The following is a 15,551-nucleotide window of genomic DNA, read 5'->3' as shown; positions in this document are numbered from 1 at the left end:
GTTTCGTTTGGAAACCTTAACCTGTCATCTTCTAAAGAAATAGGTCACTTGTGTTTCACACCAGTGACAGAAACAAAAAGAGCGCTAAGCAAGTAAGCGTAGTAAATAAGGGATGCTGTTGTGAGGGGCTCCAGTTGGTTTCATAGTTTAAGGCTCTGGTTTGACCTTGCAGTTCTTCAGTGTTATGGCAGGCTGGTGTTGTGGAAGCAAACAGTTTCTTCCCAGTTTTTTCTTCCCTTCTCTTCGTAGCTGTTGTATCTGGCAGTATTCTGGCCCCCAGGTCAGTCAGTTCAGTGAACTGATCTGGCAGCGTTTTCCCCCATGCTAGAGCAAGTCACGTTATCTAAACGGAATGGGGAGATAGATTCATGCATGTGTGCAGCATGTGTGTGTTTTCAGTTTGCACTTACAGCTGATCCAAACGCTTCCAGTTTCAGAGACAATTTGCACAAGAACCTGGAGGAATAGCAAGTGCCAGTTGCGGTAGCAAGCTGAGTGGAGGGTGAATTTGCTAGCAGTTAGCATTGCTTCGTGGTCTCGCTATGCCAGCTATCTCTGGTGTCGATTTTCTTTGGGTCAAAACTAGGCGGTGGATGCTCCAGTGAGTTACAAGTCAGAGGACTTAGCTGTAGGTAGGTGGGTGCTGACAAGCATCTGTGGGGGAGGTAAATCCCTACTAGCCTGCCTGCTGACCAGTGAAGAGATTAGTGCTGAGTAGTCCTTATTTCGCACATACGTGCCAAGCTGCATAACACAAAAGTAGAATCCCCAACCAAGCACTGCTTCAGGTTTATGATATCTATTTTTATTTTTTTCCCCAGTTTCAACCCTGTTTCCTAGTAACATAGCTTGATTGAAGAGCTACACGTGCCATAAAGAGAGCGTCATGATGGGACTCAAGAGATAGCAGTCCTGGTGGAAGTATGCTAATGTAATATAATGCTGCAGGTTCTGTTTAGAAACTGGCTTAGATACTTGTTTGATGGACCAGGCTTTTGAATGCGGTGGCCTGGCGCTGTAAGGCTTCAAATGGCTCCAACGAGTCTGTGAGTACTCGATCAGTAATTAACACCTGTGCTCTCTGGGGATGGGGGGAAGCTTCTTCCTACAAAGGCAGGTTTTCAGCCGGAGAAAGTCCCATCTCCGTTTATTTGTAAGCATAGCACTTAGATTGCAACATAAATCGTAGAGCAGTACTAAAAGTATGCAACGTGCCTTTTGTCAGTCAGGTGATGGTAAGGAGGAAAAGAAGTACATGTACAGCTTTGCCTCTGCAGAGTCTCCAGATCGATCCAAAAATTGTAAGCCCTGCTTACAGTAGAATTGGGGATTGGGAGCGGATTGGCAGTGGCAGTAGTGGCAAGCTCAGGACTTCAAAATACTTGATTTGTTTGAAGTTTACACTCAAAGAATGGAAAATACTTGCTTTGATCTGAGCTGTGTGTATTAGTAGTGACCAGGTCTGGGGGAAAGCAGGGGGTTAATCCTGAGTAGTAAATACTACATTCAGCCATGAAACAGGTGTCAGCATTACACTAACAATTGACAAAAGCTAAGCATTCAAGTGTTGCACTGATTCTGTTGTGTATGGGGTGCTGTCTAATTCCCACCTAAGGGAGAGCAGTTGCTAGTTTGTTCAGTGCTTTTGGGAGAGATGAAAAAAACCCATTAGTATATCGAGCCTGTATACCATCAGGCTGGATGGTCTTCACTGAGTAAAGATCGTGCGTTTTCAAAACCAGTAAAAACATGTAATTGCTGAAGGAGAAAGTGCAACTTCAGTGTAGCTGCATGTTCTTGTTATTAATCTCCAGTTTCCAGCTGTGATTCTCAGTTGAGAAGGTCAATAGGTAACAGGCCAAAGGTGTTTGGTCACTGTGCTGGATGCTTGTACATTTTTATGGGCAACTCTTAAGACTGCAACCACTGGCAATTAATAACAGTGTGCAGAGACAGCTCTATGTTTTCCAGCAACAGTTGCTCACCTTACCCAAGAAGACACATGTGCAGAGCAGACTTTATGTGATAGTATGTTAATCTTCGGTGATAGTAGGCTATTGCTTGCTTCCTGTTACTAATCAGGTGGCTACTCATTTACATGGCCCCCTTCCCAGAAATGCACATGGGGTGTTGCCAAATGCACAAGGGCATTTATCTCTTTATCATGAAGTTCTATTAATAGAAGGCTGTGAGAAGGGAGAGGAGGTTATAGTCATTACAGCTTTAAATTTGGGGTTTTTTTTCATTGTTGGTAGAATATTTTCTCCATTAAGCGGGACAAAGAGATTTGTTTGGTTTTGAAGAAAAATAGGGTTGAAGAAATTTCCCACCCTTGTAGGAGCAGCAGAGCAGATGGATGTGCCCCCCTGGACCAAGGGTGTGCGCAGCTCCTGGGAGAAGACTTTCTCCAGTTCTGCTTCAGGGAAGGTTGCTGGTCACAGGAGAAAGGGACAACCCACTGGGAAGCAGTAGTGTTTTAAGCTGCCACTGCTAGACTGGCCAGAAATTACTTATTAGGAATCTTCTGAAGCCTCTAATACAGCAGATTTCTGCTAACAGTCTGAAGCACGTGACAGAAGTGTGCTTGTGCACTGTGGCAAGGCCAACCCACGGGATGTGCTCCTGCCCCTCGCCTTGGGCTGGCTCCCTGCTGCCTGCTCCGTTTCCCTGTTTTGTCTTTTCTTAAAATTTTTGGGTTTAGATGCCAATTTAACTTGCTGAACTGGCTCGCTGTGGGGCAAGATGAGTGTCAAGGTTTGGCAAATGCCAGGGTGGGAGGATGTGGCTGAGGAGGCGAGTGTGCGGGTCTCCTTGGGCTGGTGGCTGCACAGCTGCGAGGCTGGCAGGAGCCGTATTGTACCCTCAGCACAAAAAAAAGCCAGTCAAGGGTAGGCAAGCTTCTGCATATTAGGCAAGCTGCTAATTTAAGTGGTTTCTATTAGTGATCTATCCTTTTCAACTTGAGCTGCAAAAGACTTCCTTGCAGCAGAGCTGTCAAAAGATTGCGGGGACTTGGGATTGGTTTCTTTTTTCTTGTTTGTCAAATTGTTTTTATAGGTAATAATGAACAGGCTCTTTAGCACTAGACTTAGCACCTTCCATGCAAGACATAAAACAAGGTCAATCCTGTTCCCACATACGTAAGTTTGTGAAGGGATTTCTACTCAGCATTGTAGGTGATGGAGAGAGCAGTGTATTATGACTCAGGTGTGAAAGCGGGAGACTGCTCATAAATATCAAAGTGTTTTTCCAGGACCTTTTTAGTGAGTAGTCTTTTCACTAATTGAAACACTATATAATGTATTTGTGTTCAGCTGTTGCCTGCTACCACATAATGTAATCCCACTTATCAACCAGGTGCTTCTATTTTTTTTTTTTCAATTTCAGTAGGCTATGCAAATCTGCACTAATTGTTTGCTTATGAAGAACTACATTAATCCACAATAAAACCAAAATGGCAGTAAGATTTATGTATAATAATATTGATTATTTTTTTTTTTACCCCCCTCTGGAAATTCTGATATGAGTGGAATATATTTTTAGTGTAGCACATTTATATTTAAATAACAAACCTTATAAACAAAACTGTAATAGTCCATTGCAGTAGATTTGCACAGGAATAGAAATAGATTACCACTTTGTAATGGAAGTCAAGGAGATCATTCCATGTAGTTTGAAAAGGAAAAAATCAGGTGATTAATGTTCCTTCAGTATTCTCATAAGGAGCAAACAGAAGTTGTTGACGTGGATTCTTCTATCTGACAGGCCAAGATACATCAAGGTACAAGAATCTGAACATTAACTTTGTTGGTAGGCAGCTCTGTAAATAACTTGTCTGAGTAGTGATATAATAATAATTCCAAAGGTATGGTTTATATCAGCTGGGAATTGTTAAGCAGTGTCCAATTCAGACTTGCTTGTTCTCACCTGCATCTTCTTTTCAGAAGTCAGAGCTGTAGGAAGAGTCTTCATGGGGTTGAGCTTGGGCTTGTTCCCTGAGGGACCAAGGAAGTTTCCAAAACCAGACGGGACAAGGGCAGTTGTTTCTGTGGTTCTGTGTATGGGAAATGCTCTTTCAGCTGCTTGGTAACAACCCATCCCTGCTGTCGTTCACTTTACGTGTCGTACGTCTCACCCCTGGGTATGACAGTCCAGATACTGACTGCTGAAATACCAGGGAGAGGCTGGTCCGAGCCAATGCAGGAAATCACTGATTCTGTACTGAAGGCACTTTTTACAAGCAAATTTGTGTGTCAATGTGAAACAGTTTTTTTGATGTAGATAAGCCACTGTCTATATAAGACTCTAGCCTTATGTTTGGTTTAACATAACTCTTTGCTGTATCTTGTTTCTTCTGTAATTTCCCACGTGCATCTGTGCTGTTGCTTGATCTTATAGTTCACAGGCTCAGCCCAGTGCACAGACCATTGCCACTGAGAATTGGGGGAGGGGAGCCACCCATCCGATCTGATCCCTTTTAGAACCTTCTTGACTTTGTTCCTCTCTGTAAATTATTTTTCTATTAGTCCCCTGTCAAGGGAATAAGGCATTTATGGACAATCTACTTTAGTGGCATTTCAAAAAGACAGGTTGGCATTAAAAACATTTTCCATCGAGGACTGTGTCTGGACAGGCAGTGAGTGTTTTTTCTTCCCAAAGCCCCATGCTGCTTCAGAAGAAATGTTAGATGTGGTGGACATTCCCAGGGATTTTGTCATGTCAGCAGAAGTGGACTTGTTGCTGTGCCTTTCACTGTTTCTGGCTGTTGCTGCTGTTCCAAAGCCAGGCCAGCTCATCCTAAGTACTTGAAACATGGGTAACTTGAAGAAGTATGTGTGGTTTTTGCTTTGGATGGCATTAACCTCACAGGTAAAATGTTGCATGCTCACCAAACAAACACTGAGGCTCATGAGACCTCCCACAGCTTCGTCCGCTCACTCCATGAATCAATTTCCATGATCCTGCAGCACGAAGGGGGGTATGGGAGAACATTCACATGTGTTACAAATGAGTGTCCACTTGATCCTCCATTCGTAATTCTGCAACATGAACTTAAAATCAAAGCCAGGAAGAATAAAAAGGCATGTAATTGAATTTTGAAAATCATGGTAATGCCATGATTTTTTTTTCTATTAGATTATTTCAAAGAATGGGATTCTATTTTAAAATTTTGGTTCCTAGAAATTAGCCATCCTAGCATTTGCAGTGGTCTTATTCTTTTGGAAAAGAAGAGGTTACTTAGTGAGAAAACATTCAGCACCATCATCAGGTTTGGGTAAGATTTCAGAATTAAATGAAACAGATTCAGCTTCTTGCATAAAATGAAAATTTGAGCTTAAAAGATGTCAACAGATAAAAATAGTTGTAGCAAGAATAAAAGGCCAAGAAAGGAAAAGTAGGAACCTGTTCCTGAAATAAAGATGTAAAATGCTGTAATATTTGGCAGTAAGTAGTTCTCTTAGATTAAACTTACTAACAATTTTATGAAGTAAGGCTGCTTTTTAGTGGTCTTCTGAAGTGTTATAAAACGAAGAATATGGGAAGAGAAGTACGGTATGATGATTCTTGCTTATTTTTTACTTTGTAGTAATACTGGGTTTGTGTAATCTTTAGATTCAGTTGAACATTTGGGGTGTTAAGGCTGATTTGCCAGGGGAAATTTTTCATTTTGTTGTGGTAGGCTTGACATGATTAATAGGTAGCATTACTATAGTTTCTCCAGTGTCCAAACAACATCTCTGAAGATCTTGCTGCTAACTGCTGTAAGACCTAGTTTGTGTTTTGACTAGTACTTAAGCAAACTGGCGATGGGAAAGCATCTAGTTTCTTTTCTGTGGACGTTTAGAGGAGATTTACCATGGGCTGTTTGCATACGACATCATTTCTGCTATAATTCTGACCTAAGTGTTTTTTGTATGTGTGCCGAGTTAAAAGTCTGGGTTGGAATAATATTGTTCTTTGTGCTCTGCAGAGGTAATGATTTTACAAGAACAAACAGAGCACCATTCTGATATTTTAAAATGGAAGTGTATTGTAACATCAAGATGTAAGTATATTTGGAGGTTTGGGGGGTGAGGTTTTTTTTTTTGGGGGGGGTTAGGTTTTTTTTTTATTATTATTTATTTCTTTATTTTATTTTGTAAGTATTTGAAGGTGCTGGTTTGGCATACATAAACTATAGAAAATCTTACCCTGTATGTACCTGTGGCTGATCTGGATGGTGCATGAGTGGTAGGATTATATTCCTGACCTGTTCCTTGCAAATGGCAGTGTGAGTGTGGGCTACTGCTGATCCATCAAAACTGGCTGCAGGGGGGTGTGAGTGTTGTTGCGGGTCAGACCAAAGCAGATGTTACCCCAAGGAGGGAGTGAGCCTCAAGACTCCCAAATGGATGAGGGGTGTGGGGTGGTGTGAGCACTGGTCAGAAATAGGACAGTCCTTGTCACCAGCGTTGAGGCTTTGCAGTGTGAGAGTTTTCTACCTCTGAACTGAATTTGAAAAGCATAGATCTTTTTTACTGTAAATATCTTCTCTGGAATCTTCTCAGGTCTCTTGTGTTAGAAAAATCACAGACATTTTACATATATGGCCTAGCTTATGCTGGTATAGTGCTTTTCCTTTATTTTCTTCCATTGCTGCATCCAGTAGCACAGGATTTCCTGAGGGAAGCTATTTTTTTTTTCTTCTTCTTAACCTGATAATTTGTATTTTTGCTATGTTAATGGTGTGTTTATTGTTAAATAATTTGTACAGTAATGGCCATGTCATGATTATGTTTTGATTTTATGCTTTCCTTCTTTGCTTTCCTCTCTTGGTATTTGTTCTTGGCTCTGATTAAATAAACTGAAACTTGAGGGATCATTGACCACGTGGCAAATTATTTGCAAGTTGTAGTCCCCCCAGTTGCATTACAGTCTATTTCTACTGGTAGTATCCTTCTTTTAGATTTCAGACGAGTTCTCCCCTGAGTTTCATAGTGGTAGTTACTATGGAGATGACCATCCGCTCTTCCTCTTCTCCTCCCTTGCCCTCCTCCTTTCCTGGAGCTCCTGCAGCTGTTATTTATCTTTTCAGTATAAAGTAGATTTTGTACAGACCTCGTTTCTAATGTCTCTTCTATTGCAACATGTCATTTGCCTGTAACGCTTTCACCTTCATGAAATCCTGGAGACATTTGTTTATGTGAATGAAAAATTTGGCGTATGAGTCAAGAGTGAGGAGATGCCTGGTTAAAAGGGTCACTCCTGGAGCTATTATCTGATTTGATCTTTCCTCACAGTTGAAGAGCTGTTCATCTGAGTCATAATTCTGCAAAATGAATTAACTGGTAACGAGTGCGTGTGTATGTATGCTGAGTGTCTAGGATAGAGTTTAGAATTTATTTATTTTAAATGGCAGCTTTTGGAATTAAATATAAACATTCTGGTGCAAGTTAAAATTTCTCTCATGAAGAAATGAAAACTTGAGACAATACATCGTTAGCCTTTTAAGTCTGAGAGACTTTTCTTTGCACCTCATCATAATTTTGATAGCTCTTTATACAACTTTGTATATTGCAGTTTTAACAGAGAAACGTGGATGTTTGGGTAGTTGGCTATTATGCAAGAGATAGGATTTTTTCCTTTGCACATATGCAGTTGTGTTTCTCAACCCCTTGTCTTGGGGAAGCGTTGTTTCACTTGGTGTCAGTGGTTCGTTGTGTGAATGGGAGATTTGAAATGAGCTCTCCAAACAAGAAGTTCTACCACAAGTACCTGGCCGAGGGGCGTCCTGCCCAGAAAGCCGGTGCAGCTGCACTGTTGTTCTGATGAACGCTTGTTTCTTACGGTAGCTGCATCTTCAGAGGTTTTCCCTGTTCCTTTAGGGAGACCTTGCCCAAGGTGATTACGAATTGCCATGTTGCAGTCTTTTCCTTTGGCCGCTGAGCTCTGGCACCTCTCAGGTGTAGGCTCAGTGGGCTCGGGACCCTACTGAGAAGTCCTTCTGTTTTACGACTGTGTAAATACACTACCTTGAGCTGTTGGTCCCGTAACACAAATCACTTTGCCTCCTGTTGGGAGTGTTGGGTTGAAACGACAGCCTAATGGCCTGCTGTGCAGCCAGGGCATACATGGCAAGGAGGAGCGTGCTTCCCCTGACCACGTCTGTACTGGTTCCAGCGTGGTCCGCCACCTAGCAAACGCCAAGGCAAGTGGTTTTCTGTGGGGTTATGGGACTGGTCTCAGGGACAGTTTCCCTGGGCATCTTGGTGAGCACAGCAGAGGTGGCCATGGGGATAAAGATGATGAAGAGGAGCATCAATGCCTAGGGGTGGTGGCAGGCTGCCCCGATCAGCTCAGCCCTGCAGGGTAACGTTGGTCTTGGATTTATTCTAAGCAAGCAGACACCTCCCTCGTCTCTTTTGGTCGTTTCCTTTTCCTGGCGAGGTGAGGGAGAGACTCTGAAACCCTTTGCTTTTTTTGTCTTCTGTGCTCTTTTATTATGCTCTAGATTATTCCTGGCCCTGTGACAATTTGTTCTGCAAGTTGTCAAGCAAAATGTGTATTTAAAAATAAATTACTCTAAAATTTTAATCAACTCTTTTTTTAGAAGGGAGTCTCATGTTTTTCTTTTGCATGCGTCTAGTTTGCTGTGAAAGTGAGCAGCTGGGACTTTCTTGATTACTTCTATTTTTAGTGTTGTCGTCTTTACACCTGCATGTTGAAAATCATGAAGTTTTCTTAATGGGGACTGAGAAATCTTTCAACCCCCCTGACTTCTAGGTCAGAAGCCTGAAGCCAAGCTGGCCCACTAATTGCGGTATCTGGTTGTGCTTGGACTTTTTATGTTTGTCTTACACTAGAAAAATTGACTGCTATTGATTTTTCTTGAAATCTGGTTCATCCCACCCAGCTAATTTGTAAGAGAACAAGACAACAAACCAGGTGTGGCACAACTTCTGAGAACCTCGCTTTTTTGTCTCTAGGCCTATGAAATCATCTCATTACATGAAAATTAAATTGTAAGTATTGAGTCATACCTAGGCAAATGTTACCATGCAATCAAGGTTTGGTTTTTATGAGTTTTATTTCATTTCTGTTATGTAGAAGTCTTGTTGTTAAATTTACTCTCGATACATGTGCTACATGCCGTACCAATTGAAGAGCATTTAATTGCCTCCAGTTTTCAGATGGGCTGCAAAATAAACTTTAACGGTGAATCAGATGAGAAACAGAAAAACAGGGGAGATAGCATTTGAGTAAAGGCCATGCTGTTCTTATCAGGAGAATTAACTGGAGTAGTCCTGAAAAAGAACACATGAAAAAAACCCGTTTTTTCTTCCTTGCAGCTTACAGTCACAGAACTCTACTAGAATTCAAACTTTTGTTGCTCTTCGTGCAATAAAACATAGGATCTCCTAGTAGCCTAGTACCACAGGTACAGGGCAGGGAACGTGCATTTCAGATTCTTGCCATACTGCGTGGCCTTGCACATCACTTAATCGTTGCATCTTTCTCCTATCTTCAAAATTAATTGGCAGTGTTTTGAAGGATTTAAGATTGGAGTAATATTTATTGTTTTGAAGACTACATGAAAAAGAAATTTTATTATTTATTTAAATAATCTAGTTTAATTCTATTTATGTGTCTGGTTTTGGATTTATGTATTTATGTTTCCACTTCCATGTTCTGATATTAAGTTAACATAGATATTCATAAATAAACAAAAAAGAAATTATTTCCTTGAAGGAGGATTTTGGGAGTGCTTTATCAGCACAACTACATTCAAGTCCATTTTTAAATAACAAGAGTTAACTCCTGGATCCACTGAAAGACAGCACTTATTCATTATTGATTTCTGTGGATCAGACATTTTCCTAAGATGTCTGCAGGCTGAAGAATGCTCTAAATTAAGTGGCCCTGCTTTTGCCTGCACTTGGAGTAGCCCTGCTTAATATCTTTCCGTTTTTCCAGTTTCTTTAGCAAATAGTCTTGTTTATTTTCCTTTTCAATTACGTTATTCTGTGTGTGCTGGAGTTTTACACCACAGAGTGAGCCATCAGAAAGCGATGCCACGTACTCGCTGCCGTGTATTTCCCCAGGCTCTTCCCTGGCTCGTTGATGCCTCTGTTGAAGTTGGTCAGTGTGAACTCTGAGAAATTAAGTGTTTATTGAATGGATGGCTGCTGATCTGGGTCTCGTACTTGTTGGGTACTTAATTATTTTAGTGGCAGAGAAAGATGTCCTCTTCACCCACAGGACTGTTTGTTCCAAGCCTTTTGCACTGAGCGTATGTTGGTGTTGAAGGTCCCACGTCACATCGTTTCCTCTCGAGTTGTAGCTTGTGTGCAGGGTTACAGATTTAGTGGGGCTACAAAAAGTATGTGCCTTTCAACGTGAAAACAGAATAATCTCTCCTTTACATTTTTATTCTGTGTTACAGGGTTATTTCAATGAAAATAAACTTACCTAACGAAAGTGCCCCATGTTTCCCAAACCACACTAGGTTCCTCTTATTTCAGTTATAGAAACTTCACAATATGGAACTTTACTCCACATTATGGTCATTATTTTCAGCTTAGTTGCATCTTGAGCACTGGTTCCCCACCCCCAATGCTGAAACTGCCCAGTTTCAGGAAATTTAGCTGCTTTAGCTGTTGGGTGTGGGGGTGTCCCCATGTCTGTCTCATTCTTTGGTGTTACATGCTGTCTTCAGTTCAAGGCTGCAGGTTGATTTGCTTCTTTATCGAGTTCTGACGTGCTGTTCAGAACCCTCTGCCAGCCTGGGGGTGCAGCTGTATGCTAATTTCCCAGTTTCTACCAAATGTTGACAGGCCATTGCCGAAATACTTGGTCCGCTTATGGCGGAGGAAGGAAGTTTCTGGGCTGGGCTGGCTGAGAAGGGCAGCATCTGTGCCTGATGCTGTTTCTTGTTTCTGCTCAGCTCTCGGAGAGGAAGATGCTTTGCCTTAGACAGAGATCTGGTGTTCGTAATGCAGCTCTGTCACATCATTATTTCTAATTTTTAACATGAAAAAAGAAAGTTAAAAGGGAATTTGTTAAAGTTCTTGTTACTCTGTCTTCTAAAAGCAAGTGTGAATTTAATCTTCATATACTGTATCTTCATATAACAATTTTTCAACGCTCTTTGGGCTGAAGTAGGGTTTGACATAAGGACAGACAACAGTATTTCAGTATCTGGGCAGATTTCCAGAGTCTGATAATATTCACTTTTTCTGATCTCTCCTGTCCCCTGGGTGTGCTTTTTTTCCAAGACACTTCTTACTGCTCAGGGACACATCTTTTAGAACTTGACGTTCCCAACTTAAAAAGCAAATGGACAGGAACTTCTTGAAGTGGAGGCTAGAGGACACGCACATATTCAGGAATCCTTTTTTCTATTACAAAATAGAACACTTTATTGAGTCAGGCACTTTTTTTTTTTTTTTTTTTTTGGGGGTGTGTGTGTGTATGGGAAGCTATCTAGTGATATGCTTCCAGAAAAGAATTTTTCTACCAGTAAGGGGTAGTGCAAGGATAGTGTCTATACAGAGATTTGCTTCCCCACTTGCCCCCTCAGTATTACTGTTTACTTTGTAGATAGCAAGAAGGCAGGACTTCAGGGCTATGTGCTGAGGATGTAGGTCAGTGTTATATATGGTTCCAAATAAAATGTAGGAAGAAGAAAGTCATCTCTTGCCTTGCTGGATTCTGGATTCCACCCCCACCACCCCCCCAAAAAAAAATATTTAAAAAAGGTATCAGAGTCTCTTTTGCTCTTTCCACTCAAGTCCTTGTTTTTAACGTAGTATGAAAATGTTTTGCTTATTTGAGGTAACCTTTGTTGAGGGTTTGCTGTAATTTCATATGAGAAGCACCAAACCCTTTAGACCTTAAAACAGAAATCTATTTTCTGTTTGTGTTCCTCTCTGTACTTCTTTGGTGATCATTAGACAATCCAGGACGCATTAATTAGTTGTTGACTTTTCTGCTTTGTTTTCTTCCTTGTTTGTTCCTTACTCTGCTGTTTCTTTGGACCATCCAAACCTTTTTTACTGAAGTGGTTTTCTGCTAGGTTTTATTCAACAGAATCTGCGTGGTTTCCCAATATGAGCCTTAATGAAAACAAATGTTTACGGCGTTTCCTGAACATTAGGTGAGCTGCTATCTTTAATTACGAAGGGCTTGGAGATGGAGGAGGAAACCCACTGGTCTCATTTGTCTTATTGGCAACAAAGGGTCCTAGGACTGTTTGTGCTCAGCCCATTCAGCGCTCTCTGCTCTGCAGACATGTGAGACTTTCTGAGCATTTGAATACAGTTTATTCTATCAATTAAAAAAGAACAAAACAAAACCTGTCTCTTACATTGCTTAAATACCTATTAAGCCCATGAACAGAATACTAATTTAGGTGGTTCTGTATAATGAGCCCTAAATTTCTGTGTCATGTCGGCCATGGAATCCTTTAACGAGGATGTGGAAAACCCCACAAAAAACCTAATGTCAGTCTCAGTTCCTTAATTATTTTAATGAGTATAGAAGTAAAAAGCTCCAAAGCATTGTGTCACGGTGGTTATTTTGCAGATTGAATATCAGAGGGAGGATTTATGAAGATTTTCGGCTACATTGCTGGGGTGGATGAAACACAGAGTGAGAAGGTCTGAGCAGTGGCGGTGCTGAATGCCAGCAGCACACCTCATCAGCTGAGAAGCCCTTGAGAGTTCTTCAATGGGATGAGATGGCTTTTTGTGCTGTTCCCCACACCCCTCCTCCCTTTTTTTTTTTCTTCCCCCCCCTCCCTCGGTGTATGTATGCCAGCACTTATAAATCATCAGTGGTGTTTAGCTGGTGCAGGAAGGGGGTTTGCAGTGCAGAGCTGTACTCTAGCAGTTTGATAAGTAGGCGAGGGTAACATCAGAGGTGGATATGTGAAAGTTGTTTGCTGCTGGATGGGTGTCGCGTTGAGTTTATGTGGATTTTAATTAGGCAATGCAGCGATGCTAGGCACTGCCTGCGCTTCAAAACATGGATGTTACTTGAATGTCATTTATTCTTCCTTTAATACACCCACGAGTTACTTGATTCTGCTACACAGTCCTTGTAGAGGCTGCTGCTGAGTGCACGGTGACAGCTTGTACGCTCCCCGTGCATCGCAGGAAACGCTCTGCTCGTTCCCCTGGAAAATGTTATTATATAATGAATGCAGTGCGGCACTTCACCCTGTCTGCTGGGGGATCGCCCCTCTCTCAGGAGGGCTGCCTTATCAGTATTTTACGGGTATTTTAAGGATACAATTCGGCATTACTTAATGATACATAAAACGTAACTTAATGCATTTATCATTGCTTGAAATTTTCCAGCCTCATGCAATGAACATCCCACAGTGTGAGCTTCATTTTCTCTATTGATGATATTATTTCTATTATTTGCAAATATGCTCGTTTATACTAAGGAGAGGAAAATAAAGGCAGGGAATGTTGAGAAATGCCAATTAATAAAAGATAAGACAGTTGTGTTTTCTGTAAGCAGTGAACACAGTAAAACTGGTGATGCTAGGGGCATCTTGTGTTATTGATTAAAACAGACTGCTGACTGACATCTGCAGCAACCAGCCCCTAACTGGTGCCATCAGAGAGCCCTTTGGTGCCAGGCAGGATTGCTGGAGTTCCCCTTGTGAAAGCTGCAGGTTTTGAAGGGTTTTGTTTCGCACTCCCAGCCTCCACCCTGCTCCTTAAAAGGCTTTATTTTTTATTGCGGGTTTATAATTCTTATAGGAAATAAGGGATAGCTGTGCTTTTCTTGGTGTCGGTATTAAAAGCCATAGCTATTTCTTCTGGATAGCTGATTGCTTGAGCCATCTGAAGTCCGTACTAATAACAGTTACCGTCCATCTGCACTGCTCTGGAGTAGCATTTCCCATACTGTAGACTCTCAGTGCTTCTCCTGAAGAGTCCCTGCTCTGTACTTCATCCCACCGCCCAATCCAGAAACAACTCTGGTTTCCCCAGGTGATGAGCATCCTCTGCTTGGTGGCCAGATTTGCTACGGTGTCACAACATGGAGTGGCTCTTAGCACTGGGAAACTTGGGTTTAGCCCACATTTTTCCAGTAGCTGCTGTTACGGTACTGTGTTATGAAGGTGATTTAATTCAGGTGTTTGTTTGTTTTTTTAATTTATATTGCTACTTGCACAGTATTTGTAGACCAATTGCTTCCCCCCTGACCCCATCCACCACCCCACCCCTACTTGTTTCTGAGATTCTATAAATTAAGATGCCACTGTTTTTATTTCTTGTCTGGAAGCATGGTAAGTTGAAGAAGGGGAGGGTAGCACTTTGGTTTATAGTAATGTTCAAATGATTAATTTAAATAACGATGAACCCTAGCTTTTGACATGTCTCACTTTCCATCACAGCTGTCTAGAGCAGGGAGATTGATGTTCTGGGTCAGCTATAGCTGATGCAAAGACTGTGCCTTGTGCATGTTTTTCCTTCACTGAATCAAATGGGGAGCACTGAAACGTCGTCAGGAAATGCTTGTAGAGGGTTCCTTGCTATCTGCTGGGAGAAAGGTGTAGAGTAAGAGCTGCCCTGACTTACTGCTTGTCCCCTACGACCCAGGGAACCTCAGGGCTGCTGTGATGGGGACTGACACCACAGATCTCATCTGCTTCTCTTGGCCTGTTGAAGAAGACATATTTCACTTTTGTGTCGTGTGGTCCTGTCTGTGCCCCCTGCCAGCCCCTGCTGCTTTGTACGTCGAAACGTCCTTTCTTCAAGGAAATGATTGTATATAATAATTGGCTGCTAAGTCCTTCTAAAGGAACTGCTAAGTAAAACTGAGTGAGTAGTCTTTAATTTGACACTCCTAATGCTGGGTGAAGACATGAGCGACAACAGCTGCTTTGCTTCACCTCTGCACTTGGAGGGTGATGGCACTCCATTGCTTTCATTTGGATTTAGAAAACCTTCTTTAATGGGCTGGAGCTGGAAATGGGCTTAAACTCTCAGTTTCCTCAGTGGCATGTTTTGCAGGTATTACAGTGTCTGGATCACCAGTTTTGGTAGGATGGGTTCCTTACTAAGTCTGGAGGAGTGTTGAGTTTTGGGTTTTGATTGTATTTAACGCTGATCTTTCCCCTCAGGGAAGGGGCGAGGTATGAAAATGCAGTTAATTATGATGGTTTATTATCTCATTAAATTACGAAATACCTTCTGCAAATCTTATTATGGTAATCTAAAAATCGGCTATTCATATTTCTGATCTTTGTCTCCAGTACTTGCCTTTTATTGCAATAAACACACGTGTGTATGTGTATGCATGTATATGCATGTATAAAACATTGAATATGATAAAACTTACTTATATAGTTTAATTTTATTCAGCTTAAAGCTTTGTGAATCAGATCGGTCATGGTGGGCTGGCTAAGGTCATGCAGTGGCTGTGAAGAGGAAGGATATTGTTAGTGCCTCAGTTATTTCTAGTGTAGCTTCTGATCTTGCAGATTTATATAACAGTGATGCACAGAAAAGCTGGAACACTCTTAAAGCTGCCTAGCTGCAAGGAGTCCC

At 41.6% G+C, this 15,551-nt stretch overlaps 1 protein-coding gene across 3 annotated transcripts in view; it reads left to right on the top strand.

Annotated features, from left to right (window-relative positions):
• JARID2 (jumonji and AT-rich interaction domain containing 2) overlaps nt 1-15,551 on the top strand; it is a 226,813-nt gene that overhangs the window by 129,479 nt on the left and 81,783 nt on the right. The gene's annotated exons all lie outside the window — the stretch shown is intronic.

The sequence above is a fragment of the Falco rusticolus genome, chromosome 3, assembly GCF_015220075.1.
Source record: "Falco rusticolus isolate bFalRus1 chromosome 3, bFalRus1.pri, whole genome shotgun sequence".
NCBI classification, from domain to species: Eukaryota; Metazoa; Chordata; class Aves; order Falconiformes; family Falconidae; genus Falco; species Falco rusticolus.
Note: the sequence above shows the minus strand (reverse complement) of the source record. Positions and strands in the feature narration are given on the sequence as shown.